The 12,735-nt window shown below is 42.4% G+C and overlaps 1 non-coding gene across 1 annotated transcript; it reads left to right on the forward strand.

Moving 5' to 3' along the window:
* Nucleotides 1-899: 899 nt before the first annotated feature.
* On the forward strand, nucleotides 900-972 carry TRNAD-AUC (transfer RNA aspartic acid (anticodon AUC)). Its single transcript has one exon. It is a non-coding gene; the product is annotated as a tRNA-Asp (tRNA).
* The last annotated feature ends 11,763 nt before the right edge of the window (nucleotides 973-12,735 follow it).

Consider the following 12,735-nt stretch of genomic DNA (forward strand, 5'->3'; position numbering starts at 1 on the left):
CAAAGCCACAAAGCTAGGAAGTGACGCAGCTGAGATTTGTACCCAGAGCCAAGGGTCCCTTTAAGAAAATCCATGGGGCCCAAAATGCTCTAGGTGTGCAGGGAACAAAGAGCTCCCTGAGAACTGGGGCAGTCAAGGAAGGTTTCTGCTGAGTCTCCCATTTGCAAGGAGGTGGTTCATTTGTTTATTCAGCCAATATTTGTCAAACACACAATATGATTGGGGACCTCGTGAGTAATGCATGGTTTCTATTCACAGTTTAAAGAGGAGGAAGTAAGCCATCAAATGCCACAGTGGCAGGGAGGCAGCTCTGCAAGGGGTCACTCTGAGCAGGACCTTGAGTAGGGAGTGGACAAATCCTTCAGGGATGGGGAGATATGGAAGAAGGGAGAGAAACAGGAAAGGATTCCTAAGGAGGCGAAGGCTTATGGCACAGCATGAGCAAAGACTCAGAAACAGCTCGAGGAAACCTCAAGTATTTACATGGCTGAAGCCAAGGGTGAACGTGAATAGGATGATAAGAAATAATTACAATAACCAGCATCCTCTGAATACTCATGGTGTGCTAAGTACTCTGCACTATCTCTTATTCTTTCCGTGAAGTAGGCAAACCGCGGGCCAAATCCCATCCGCCACCTGTTCTTGTTTTTAAGCCACAAGAGAAGAATGAATTTTACAGATGAACATTTGTGAAAGATTCTGATGATCGGAAACACTAACTTTGAACCTAATTAAGCAAAATGCTATCTTCCTCAAAATAGAATTTCATTGTTCTCATTAATGGGTCTGTATTATTAAAAAAAAAAGTCCTCAATTATTACTATATTTTGAGCTTTGTCAATAAAATGTTGTGGAAATTTATTCTTTCTCTAGTTATATTTTAAATACCTATGTAGGGGGGAGGGTATAGCTCAGTGGTAGAGTGCATGCCTATCACGCACGAGGTCCTGGGTTCAATCCCCAGTACCTCCTCTAAAAATAAATAAATAAGTACACCTAATTACCTCCCTCCCCCACCCCCCCAAAATACCTATGTAATAGCCTTATTTTTGCATCTTGCCCTACAACACCGGAAATACTACCTGGCCCTTTATGGGGAAAGCCTGTCAACCCCTGTTCTTTCCAAATGCCCAAGAAGCATCATTCTGATTTAAGGATAAGATATATGTATGTATATGCATGACTGGGACATTGTGCTGTACACCAGAAATTGACACATTATAATTGACGCTACTTCAATTAAAATTATTTTTTTAATCAATTTAAGGATAAGGGGACTGAGGCACAGAAGAATTGGCTGACATGGCTCAGGTTGCAGAGCTAAGGCGGGGTTGAGATAGGATTTGAACCCAGGTAGTCTTGTCCTGGGCCCACGCTCTGAATGGCACTTCCGCCCAGCGTTTGCAGAAGTCCAGGGAATTAACTAACGGCTGGAACTGGAGCAAGGGGAGAGGAATGGTGGGGATAAAACAGTCCCGGTGTGGGAACAAGCAGGAACGGGCGGCTCCTCTGGCCGACCTGATGTGTGTGGACTTGGGCTCAGGGCTGGAACACAATGCCTTGTTCCCCAGAAAAGAATTCCTGGCCAGGAACATAGCATTTCTTGCTTGGATGACTGGGCATATTCCCAGCGCTGCAGGAAATGCCGGAGAATGAGCAAGTCTGGTGGGCTGAAGGTGGGACAGATGAATGGAGCTGGCAATGGCTGGGGGATAAATCTGTGGAGATGTTCAGGCAGAGGGTGGGTCTTGGAAGCCCAGGGTAGAGTTGGGAGTCATTAGCAATAGGAGCTGAAGTTTTGGAGAATCAGATTTCATGCACTAATGGAAGAAATTCTTCCCTCTGTTTACAGAATGTTAAAAAGTTCACCTTCTCAGAATGGGAGCAGGGACAGGGCACTTACTCATCTTTGAACCTCTGGGGTGGAGGGAAATGGAGCCAAGTTCCTGGATTGAGTGGATCCAGGCGAAGGAACCAAAGCTATTTTTGAAATGGGTTATCTATGTCAGTATATGATATCACTTTGCATACACACACTCCAAGGGATCATAAAGGATGTATTTTTAAAACTCCCCTGTGTGCATAATTTACACAGAATTATCTGACTAGCTTCAGAGAGCTTCAGAAGACTTCCAAGGAAAAGCAGAGGGGAAATACTCTGTGTGATTGGGAACAAAAGGGGAATTTCTTTCCAGTGAAGTTTCCAAAAAAAAAAAAAAAAAAAACCAAACCTAAAAAACAACAACAACAAAAAAAAGACAGAAAGAAAGAAAGGAAAAAAAACAAAGGAAGAAGCAGCCTCTGATTACATAATTCCTACCTGGGAAAGTAAAAATTTTTGATTATCTGTTTATGCCCTGCCAAACTCGGAGCCCAGAGGAAATCAGACACGCCGAAAAGAAACTGATCTCTACCACTTCCCCATTTTCCCCGCTCTTGTTTTGTGGCCTCTGTAACCTTGAAGAGCAGGCCTATGTGGGCTTAAGGCTGGCGTGGAGATATAGGCAGGGTGGATTCCCCACTGGAGCAGGAGCTGCTGGTGAGGGAGAACAGGATAAAGGCAGAGAAGGGATGAGGCCACCTCCTAACCGGGGGCAGGACCGAGTCACCTTTGCCCACTACGGGGATTCTCATGGAACTTCTGTTTTCCCAAGAATTCTTGGGGCAAGTAAAGAGGAAAACATGAGGCTGTCTGAGCTTTTAGAGGAAGTAAGGGTTTATTGAGAATTGGGGTGTGCCCATCTTTGGCATTTTTGCCTTGGTTTTCCTTGGGGCCAGTCCTGGTCTATAAGGTGCCTGTGTGTAAGTTATAAAAAGACGACCTGCTGCCCCTGGCCCCCTACCCAGGGCAGCCTGAGACTAGGACTAATGGCAGGACAAGGGTGAGGAGGCCCCCACTTGCCCTCTTGGCTGGGCCTGAGGGCAGAGCATAACTGCACATCTTCCCCCTCCCCTGTCCTGTGTGCCCTATGCCTTAATTTGCAGAAAAAGCAGCATCTGAAAAGTGGGTGCTGCAGAAAACCTGATGATGTGGCAGCATGCAACTCAGTACTTAATGCGTGTCTGTCTCGAACATCGGTTTGTCTTTTCCTTGGACAAACAATGTAACAGTAGGCCTGGGGACACCTGTCATTTTTTGAGCTCTATTCTCCTCTGGGTTTAACCCTATGAGGGGTCATCCAGGAGGCACTTTGAAAAATTGCAGCCACCCTTTGAGCTGCCAGGATTCCACTGAAGAAATGACCATTTTGGTGTCCTAAGTGAAACTGAAGAGCAAATCAACAAGATCTAGGAAATCCATTAAAAGAAGGAAAAATACAACATGGTCCCATATCTAATACGAGAACGAGATTTTCATGAGACATCTGCCAAAGAGAAAGCTACATATGCGCAAATACACAGCAGCTGTAGAAACTCAAACAATTATCTTTCCTGATTTGAAGGGAGCATATAATTTAGGTGGAGGAGAGATTTGTTATATTTACTTCTGAACCTGACTTGATTTTAATGTCACTCTGTCATTTGTGAACAGCTCCCAAGTACCTTGTCAGAGAGTTGCTTATTAAGCCACAGCAAGTATATTATAAAAATAACAATCTAAACTGTGAATCATTCCACGAAACCCCAGTGGCCCTGACACAACTGGATTCTGCCCTGAGTTAAACAGTTGTGCAAACATGAGCTCAGCTTCCTTTTCATGGCAGATCCGGTGCTAACTCCTGGGGAAGGAAGATTCACTAGGCATCGCTGTGTCTGTAAGTGTCCACAACCCAGTGGGGAAGGAGCAAAGAAGTTATAAAAATACATTACAAGATAAGGTAAGTCATTAGAGATCAATTAAAGGGATCACTCTGAAGTAGCACTGATGGAGTATAGATTATATGTAGAGTGTGCTGGGAATACAGAAGAGGAGGAAATTCACCCAGCCTAGGGATGCTGGAGAAACATCAAGGCAGATATTTGAACTGTGTCTTGAGGGATGAATGAGAGTTTGAAGATGGCATGGGGAGTCTTCTCCTCAGAGAAACAGGATGGGCAAAAATTTGGAGTCATGACTGCACAGGTAACAAGCGAACAAGGACGATGTCGGCATGGTTGGATTGCATGGTGTATGTGAAATTGATAAAGGATGAATTTGGGAAAGAAGGCAGGGTGACTGGGCCAGGCTCAGTGTGAATGTGAGCCCTGAAAGTTTTCAGGCTGAGAAGGGCTCAAGCAGATTTGTGTTCTGGATGGAAGCTTCTGATGGTCTGATCTGCAGAGCTCAGCCTCGCAACGAGATCCACCTTAAGGGTGATACATAGTAGTATTGTTCTCACTGATTCCGAACATTAATCCATTTCCTAAAGTTCTTTGCTTATTCTCAGAGAGTGTTTATCCCCTAGAACAGGGGTCTGCAAACTATGGCCCACTGGCCATATCTGGTCCGCCACCCATTTTTATAGATAAAGTTTTATTAGAATACAATCTCGTCATTCTGCTGAGTACCATTGATGGATGCTTTCATACTATGGCTGACTTCAAAGCAGAGTTGAAGAGTTGAAATGGAGGCCATATGACTTGCAAGGTCTGAAGTATTTATGAGTTCGTGTTTCACAGAAAAAGTTTTCCGACCTTCGCCCTTTGGTTCTCCAAAGTCTTTGCCATCTTTCCCATCAGATCAGAAACTTCAGAGATCGCCTTGAAGGTTTACCTCATTACCTTTTGTACTGATCACGTTGGTCTTTATCAAGTGGCCAGATTTGATTGTGTTCTTCAAGCCAGGAGTGGGAAACAGAGTAGAGAATCACGTGCAAAAGAGGCAGCAAGACACTGAGCACAGGAACTGGGCATGTCTGGTCAAACCACTCCAGTTCTTTTCAGCAAGAGTCCCTGAGAATGAGATCAGTAGCCTGCCAAGAACATTGATTGCATCAGAGTTCACAAACCTTATAGGAAGGACAGAACTGATTAGCTAGTTGTGTTGATGGTCAAACAATGGTTCCCAAAATATACGGGTGAGTGGGCTAACATCAATCTCGAAGATCTCTAACAAGTTTTCAGCAGACTCTGGACTTAGTCCTGTCCTGCTCAGCATTTTCATTGGCACAGATGAATCAGAAGCCATGTTACCAAGCTGAAGTTTGCCCATAGCTGAGGGGTGAGGGGGACAGTAATAACTGGCATTGATATGTCAGCATCATTGTTCCAAAAAACTTCTCTGTAAGCTAGAGCAGTAACCAAAACGTGCTCTCCTAAGTGAGAAATATGAGGCTCCTGCAGGTCCACACCCTAACATTCCTCGGCCCTGGGGAAAGAGTACAAATGAAGACCAGCATTCCATATATCCAAATATTTAGAAGCTATAAATTAATCTAACAGACTTGTGTTCTATCTTCCTACCTGGACACCACCTAGAAGCCTAGATTCAAATTCAGAATTCTCTGGGTTAATGCTGGAACATGGCAGCATGGGAGAGCCAGTCCTATTCCCCTAGGTCCCAGCCCTTGACCCATCTTTTTATTTTCTGACCTGCACTTGGACTCCTCAGCAACTTTTGTCCAGTTGCTTCCTCTTTACTGCCTGATCAGTTACATTTGTCATTTGATGTCATTTATCTGGCTCCACCCTCTGGCTTCTATACATCAACCCAATTCTTCCATTGTTGATTCATCTGTTTCCAGTCTCTTCAGGTAACTCTGGTCCAGTGCCTACATTTAGCAGTCCCCAGGCAATAGTGTCCCGGATGGATTCCCCCTAGGGCAGGGAAACAGAATCTGGACAACTCCCATCTACCTTCCAGCTCCCAGGTCTTGTATGATAACTCCTCTCCCTTGTCAATATCTTTTGAATTTAATCACAAAGGATGAACACATACTTCAGCAAATTTGGGGCAGCAGGAGTGGGAGGTAGTCCTACCTGCCAGCAGTATATTTCTTTGAATGCTAGTGCTTTTATTTTCAAAGTGTCACACATTTTAAGAAAAATGTTTTAACCATTGGAATATGATTTATGTATAACATACACTCTAAAAAGTACACAAAACATAGACAGTTTAATGAATCATCACAAGACATGTAACCATCATGTAAACAAATGCCCCAGAAACCCCCTGCCCCTTTGTGCCTCCCTATCTTCTCCCCAAAGGAAACCAAATACAATTGTTGGTTTTGCCTACTTGGGGATTTTATGTAAATGGAATCAAACACTATTTATTCCTTTGTGTGTGGCTTCTTTCACGCAGCATGTGTGTGAGGTTCATCACTGTGCCCGGTGTAGTTCAAGTTCACTCACTTTCATTGCCATGTGTCCATTATGCCATGGTCTATTTATACATCTCATCGTTGAGGGGCATTTAGGCTGGATCCAGTTGTTGGTCTTTATGACTAATACTTCCATGAACATTCTTGTAAACACCTGTTAGCGCACCTGAGCACGGATTTGGGCTTGTACATCTGGAAGTGAACTTCTGCATAGTGGGTTTTGCATTTCTCAACTTAGTTGATACTCCCCAACAGTTTTCCATAGTGATTGAACCGATCTGTACTCCCACCTTCAGTCTGTGAAAGTTCTGGTAGCTCCACATTCTCATAGGTTTTTTTTTTTTTTTTAAAGAATTTATTCTCCATGAGATAGCCATGTTTGTTTCTATGTTGGAAAATGTTATATATGTATATATACATATATATTTTTTTGGTGCTGAAAAAGGAAGATGACCCTTCTGGAATAGGTACCAAGTTTATCCTGTGGCTTTACGTGTCCCAAAGTGGAGGAGCTCAACCAAGCTGACCTCTTGGAGGTTCTTGAATCAGAGTCTAGCCTTTCACCAAACTATTTCATATTCAGGGGCCAGCTTCCCTCCTCTGTCTGTGAAAAGGATCCATTGTTGAACTTCAATTCATTTTTCCAAGACAGCACTTATCTGAATGCTCTTATTTTGATTACATGTTCATCTATTTGTCACTTAGATTTGCCTCCAAGTCCTTTCAAGGAAACGGACCATATACTTCTTTAATATATACCTCCATCACCTGCAAGAATTCTTGGGACCCCACGGGGAGCAATCAGTATTTGCTAACGGACTGCCTGGCTCAATGTAGCTTAAATTCCATCTTTATTTTTATATGATAGTTTCAGTGATTTAATGAGTGGCTGTCACTGACAAGGCACTTGAGCACTGTGCATAAAATGACCAATAATATAGAAATAAAGCTTTGCTCAGAGACTAATACACAGAACTGCCTTCCATGTACACATTACTCTTTATCCTAGAGGAAACAATTCTTTCTTCAGTCAAGTGCAGTTTGTTTTCATTGATAAAAATAAGTAAATACATATTCTCTTCTCCTGCCTTATTTGAATGCCTACAAAATCAGGAATCATATATAATATTCAACTCAGCATGAATATGCAGAAAGTGCTGCATCTCTTTATTTAGGGATTTTAAACATTGTAGTCATGTTCATCATGGTGACTGTAGGCTTTTATACCTAAGACAGACTCATTTCTCAAAGTCATATTTAAATATCTCAAATAGTAGTCTTGGCCTCTTGGGTATTGCACAACATACAACTGAAGAAGGAAGGTTAACCTCGCCAAAAAGAAAAAAACAATGTAAAGAAATGGTGCAGCTGTGGATATATTATGTTGAAGAAGAAGCAGGATCTGGGGAAAGAAGAGGAGAATTCTAGGAGAGCCAAGTCTGCAGTGGGAATCTGGATGTTGGCTTCATCTGAGAGCACAGTGTGGGAGTTGTTCTCTAACTTAATGATGCTCTGAGTGAGGTATACAATTTTTTTCTCAGTTGCATGTTTTGTAGGCAAGGTTTCTCTTCTGCTCCTTCCTATAATCTAAATATCAAATACTGACAGTCCAGATAGTTACCTGGACCTAAGCACACACACCCAGCTTCACACCTATGGCTTTGCTGCTGACTTTAGATTTTAAGACAGCTTCATACTTTCATTCATTCATTCATTCATTCATTCATCCATTCATTCATTCATTTGTTGTTTCATTCATTTGTCCACTTATTTAACTAAACAGTCAGGCAACAAATACTTATGTAGCATCTATGATAAGCCAAGTGTTTTGCTTAGTGCTCAGAGAACAATGATGTGTCATCGCCAGACATTATTTGAATAATTACACGAATAATCGTAAAACCTCGAGTGTGAGTGCTTTAAAGGAAGGACATGCTACCATGGCAATGTGCATTACAGGGATTTGACTTAGGGAGGTCTGGGATGTTTTCTTGAGGAAGAGATGACTGGGCTGATATCTGTTAAATGAACAAGTGAATTAACTTGGTAAAGTGGGGGGAGTTGAGGGGAACTTGAGGAAATGAGAATAACTTGTGCAAAGGCCCTGTGGTAGGACAGTGTGACCTACACGAGGGCTAGAATGAAGGTCGGTGTGGCAGGAATGGAGACAGCAAAGGGTGTGGGCAGAAACTTGTGGGCCCTAAAGGATCTTTGTCCTTATCTTAAGATCAAAATTGACACTCGGGGAAGACTAGGTGGAACATAGGAACAGACCCAATTTCACAGTGTGAGTTGTGGGACTCAGAGGCACTCAAGGAAGAGGGTTTTAGAACTTTTTGTTCTTGCTTACATAGTCCCTGGTCCTCAACTTGACTCAATTACAGGTGTCCCCTGACAGCTGTTAGCTGTCAGGCAGGCTGGCCTCCCAGGCCTGAGCGGATAATGGGGAGGATGCTCAGGGGTGGCAGAGGGCCATGCTCCAGTGGTCTGGATCTGCTCTCTTCTCTGCGCACAAGAAACCATTTGAGCAGGATGTCTGTGCTTGCTGCTTGAAGATCCAAACGTGTTTAGCTGTAACAGTCTGACAGGGAAGACTTGTTTCAACGTTAATAGTACACAAGATGCCCAACTGACATAATCTCTCCCCTGAAAGGTAGCATGTGGCCTTTGTGCACTGAAGCTTTCATCTACAACAGAGATACAATGTAGATAAATTCAAAATATAAACTTAACCCCATTTAGAACACTAAACATAAAATACATCATAAATGGCATTTTCAGACTCCAGGTATTGAACATTTGGAGATGTAAAAGATCTGAAAAAAATTTGATTCAAGCTGTTATAATGCAGAGCATGTTAAGACAACAATAATAACAATAAGAATTCAGGCAGAATTCTGGGCGGGGAAGGAAGGGGAGGGGTACCTGTTTCCTGAATATTGAATGGATTTGTCCTAGAGCAGAGTTTCTCAACCTCGGTGACCTTGAACCCTGGAGCCGGATCATTCCTGGTCGTGGGGCTATCCTGTGTGAAGTAGCATGTTTAACAGCATCTCTGGCCCTTACCCACTGGACACCCACAACACGACATTCCCTCTCCCACTTGTGACAACCAAAACCATCTCAGACATTGCCAAATGTCCCCTGGGGGAAGAAGTCCACCCTCCACTTTTGAGCCCTGAACTAGAGTATCCATAATTAATGCACTTGGTGTAGAGGCTTTGGTGTAATAAAAATAAACATTGCCAATAATTTGTTGATTGTTTTACATAAAAGTGTTTTTAACATTTTCCATAGAATGTGGCCAGAGGTTCTGCAGCCTGAAAGCAGTTTTACTTCTCAAACTATTTAGACACATAGCATGGGTAGGAAGATGACCACACTTGACACTCCCAGCTAAGGGCAGGCCCCTTTTTATCCCCTGAGGGCAGGTGAGCTTAGGATTCTGCAAGTCCACCGTTTCACTTTAAGTTGGAAGTGCAAAAACACCTTCGCCATGTCTTCCTTCGCAGAAGAACAGAAAAAGAACGGGGTGTTCATTTTTTGTGCTCTTGAGAGCTTATATGATTTCTCCCCATCTCGGGTTTGGTGGGAGACGGGAGAGTATTAACAGCTGTAATACAATCATCAGGATGCTTACGCAAAGTCTGGAAGAATTGGAAAAGCTTTGGGAAATTTCCCAAGAGACTGAAGTGCTCTGACAGGGGTCCGGTGCTCCCCCTCCTCTGCTGGGACCAATTGCACTATCCGGCTTGGGTCACCGCAACCGTGTAGATTGAAGATTTTTTGTTTTCCATCTGTTTGCTGGGCTGTACTTGAGTGACCTTGAAAACTGGCCAAATCTCCTTGGACCTCCACCGTCCTTTTCTCTAAGAATGAAAACAAAAGCAGCAGCTGAATCCCTTATCCGAGTGTCGTGAGGTTTAATGAGATCACAGTTGGGGGATCTGGTGTTATCATTTAAGGAGTGTTACTTCTCACCTTGACGCTGCCAGGGCTTTCCCGTTATTTTGCCTACTTCGTTCTGTTAAGTTGGTTAGGTGGGCAGATGTTTCTTTAATATAATTGGAGACGCAGGATTTAGAGATGTCACAGAAGTACCTGTCAACCACCCTAAATTTAAATTTGGTCAATTGAGATTCGATATAGACAAAGTTAAGCTTATTTCATGTATATATAAAATATATAAGTTATATAAACTTACGTATGCAAAATAAGGTTAAACTTGTCTATAGTAGTTTTGTCTATATATGTAATATGTATATAGTTGTTTTCCCTGTATAGGTAATACATAAAATAGATTCAAACTATATTATAGCAAATATCCTAGAATAGATTCATAATGTAAATAATAATAAAATACTATCTGAAAATTTTAATACCTCAATAATATACCTTAATAATACCTGAATGGCTTACATGATTTGAAAGGCTTTTGGTGTTTTAGATTAGGACTTAGAAGCTATATCTATTGAAAATGTGAATGGAGTTAGTAAAAATTAGTTGGTCTGAATGTCAGGAAGCCCTAGACAGAAGTCACCCCAGGCAGCCCTTGTGTTTATCTTGGAAAAGGAGAATTTATCTACTACCCCTGAAAGGATATAGAGACAGGGATTGTTTTGTTTTGTTTTGTGGTCTATGTTGCTGGCAGTAGGAGGATTAGGAAGGAAAATGTTGGTCCATTTATGTTAAGACCGAAGACTAGGATCCCTGACTGATAAGAAATTAACCAGATAAACGGGGGTTGGTCTAGCGAGGAAAGCAAATTATAAAAATGAGACCAACATCTTTGAAACTGGAGCATGATTTTGGAACATTCCAGCAGCAGCAGCGTGGGATGTTAGTCCATGGAAGAGGGTGGGAGGGAGAGACCTGTGAGTTTTGCAGTCCTGGCACTCAGAAGTGTGCGCCCTGAACAGTAAGACTTTCATCCCTGTCCAAAAGGATACAAATAACCCTGCATTTGTGTAGTTTGCAAAGCACTTCTCAGCCACCATTTCGTTTAATCCTCAAGACAATCCTGAGAGTGGCTGTCATCATTTTCAATGGATAAAGCCTGCTCAGAAGGGTTAAGGGACTTGCTCAAAGGCTTTTGATTGGAAATTGGTGGAGAATCAATTCTAGCTCCTACACCAAGTTGCTTCCCTTAAAAAAAAAAGAGAGAGAGAGAGAGAAGATAAATCCCCTTTTTAAAAAAGGGTAAAATAAAATAAAACCTGAAAGCAGTCAGGACTCCAGGTGGAATTGGGGATCAATAGGATGGTTTTGTTTGCTTTTTGGAAAAGTTTCTTCCCTTCCAACTTACCACCCTTCCCTTTTTAATTTTAATTTCCTGCTAGTGGTCCTGGGGTAAGATCATCTTTCATTTTAAGAAGGTGAGAAAACCTGTCTTCTTGTTAATCACCATCTCTTTCCCACACTGAAACTTCCTGTAGGCTAGCTGGCCAAATCTCAAAAGTAGCTTCCGGCCACCGTGTCGCCGAGTGATAGGTACATGAACAACTGCATGTTGTGGTTTTAATCACTGTGATCTCGCCAAGGACCGTGTCTGTCTGTCTCTCTCTGTATGTGGATTCCCATGTACCAGTTTTAAGATGCACTGAACACAAGTCTGTTCCTGTAACTGACTGAGAGATCTTAGCCCACGGAGGTGCGGCTCTTCCGATGAGTGCACAGCTGCCCTGCTCGCTCACGGCAGCCACGCCCATAGCACCGCAGCAGCTGCCTCTTTCACTTCTCAGTTTTTATTTTTTTTTAATTTCTCAAGTTTCTTGTTTGTTTTTGCCCTCCACTGATTTGGCAGATACATTTCTACTTTCCGGAGAGATGTTTAAACCATTCATGGTAAAGGTATATTTTTTAATGTGTGTCCTGTCAACAGTATAGCGAGGATACAATTTTAGGCACTCAAAATATGTTTAAACACAACCTAGTAAATGTTATGGCTCATCATTTGGCGTTTGGCCTTTGCAGTTTCATTTCATTTAATGCCACATTCGATGTTCTTGATCTGAAATCCTTCCTTTTATCTTCGTCTTGAAGGCAGTGTTTTGGTTTTTTTTTTCAAATGTGCCCCATTCGACTTTCTTCTAATAACACCCTCTCAAAATATACTGGATTCCTATAGTAATTCATATCAGTCTGTGTGTCTGCCTGCCGGTCCGTCTGTTCTGTAGCATCATTTACCCATATAAACAAAAAATGCTTACTCTGGAAGGTGCTAGGACATACCACCAGACTATCAGACCAAAAAGAAGTCTTGTGCTCTGTGGCCTCTGTGAGCGCCACACGTATTGCCTTTTCAAAGCAAGACATCTGGCCATCGCTCACCCACCCCCTCGGCCTTTCATGGCATAATTTGGCTGCCTCGCCACTTCACTCAGATTTGAGAGTTAATTATTTAATATGTTTGCAAAGCACATTGGGTTCCCTAGAGAAAGTGTGCCACATAAATATATATAAATGAATAATTAATTAAAGTTTAAGCAGATCA

The sequence above is a fragment of the Camelus dromedarius genome, chromosome 1 (assembly GCF_036321535.1).
Source record: "Camelus dromedarius isolate mCamDro1 chromosome 1, mCamDro1.pat, whole genome shotgun sequence".
In the NCBI taxonomy this organism is placed as follows: domain Eukaryota; kingdom Metazoa; phylum Chordata; class Mammalia; order Artiodactyla; family Camelidae; genus Camelus; species Camelus dromedarius.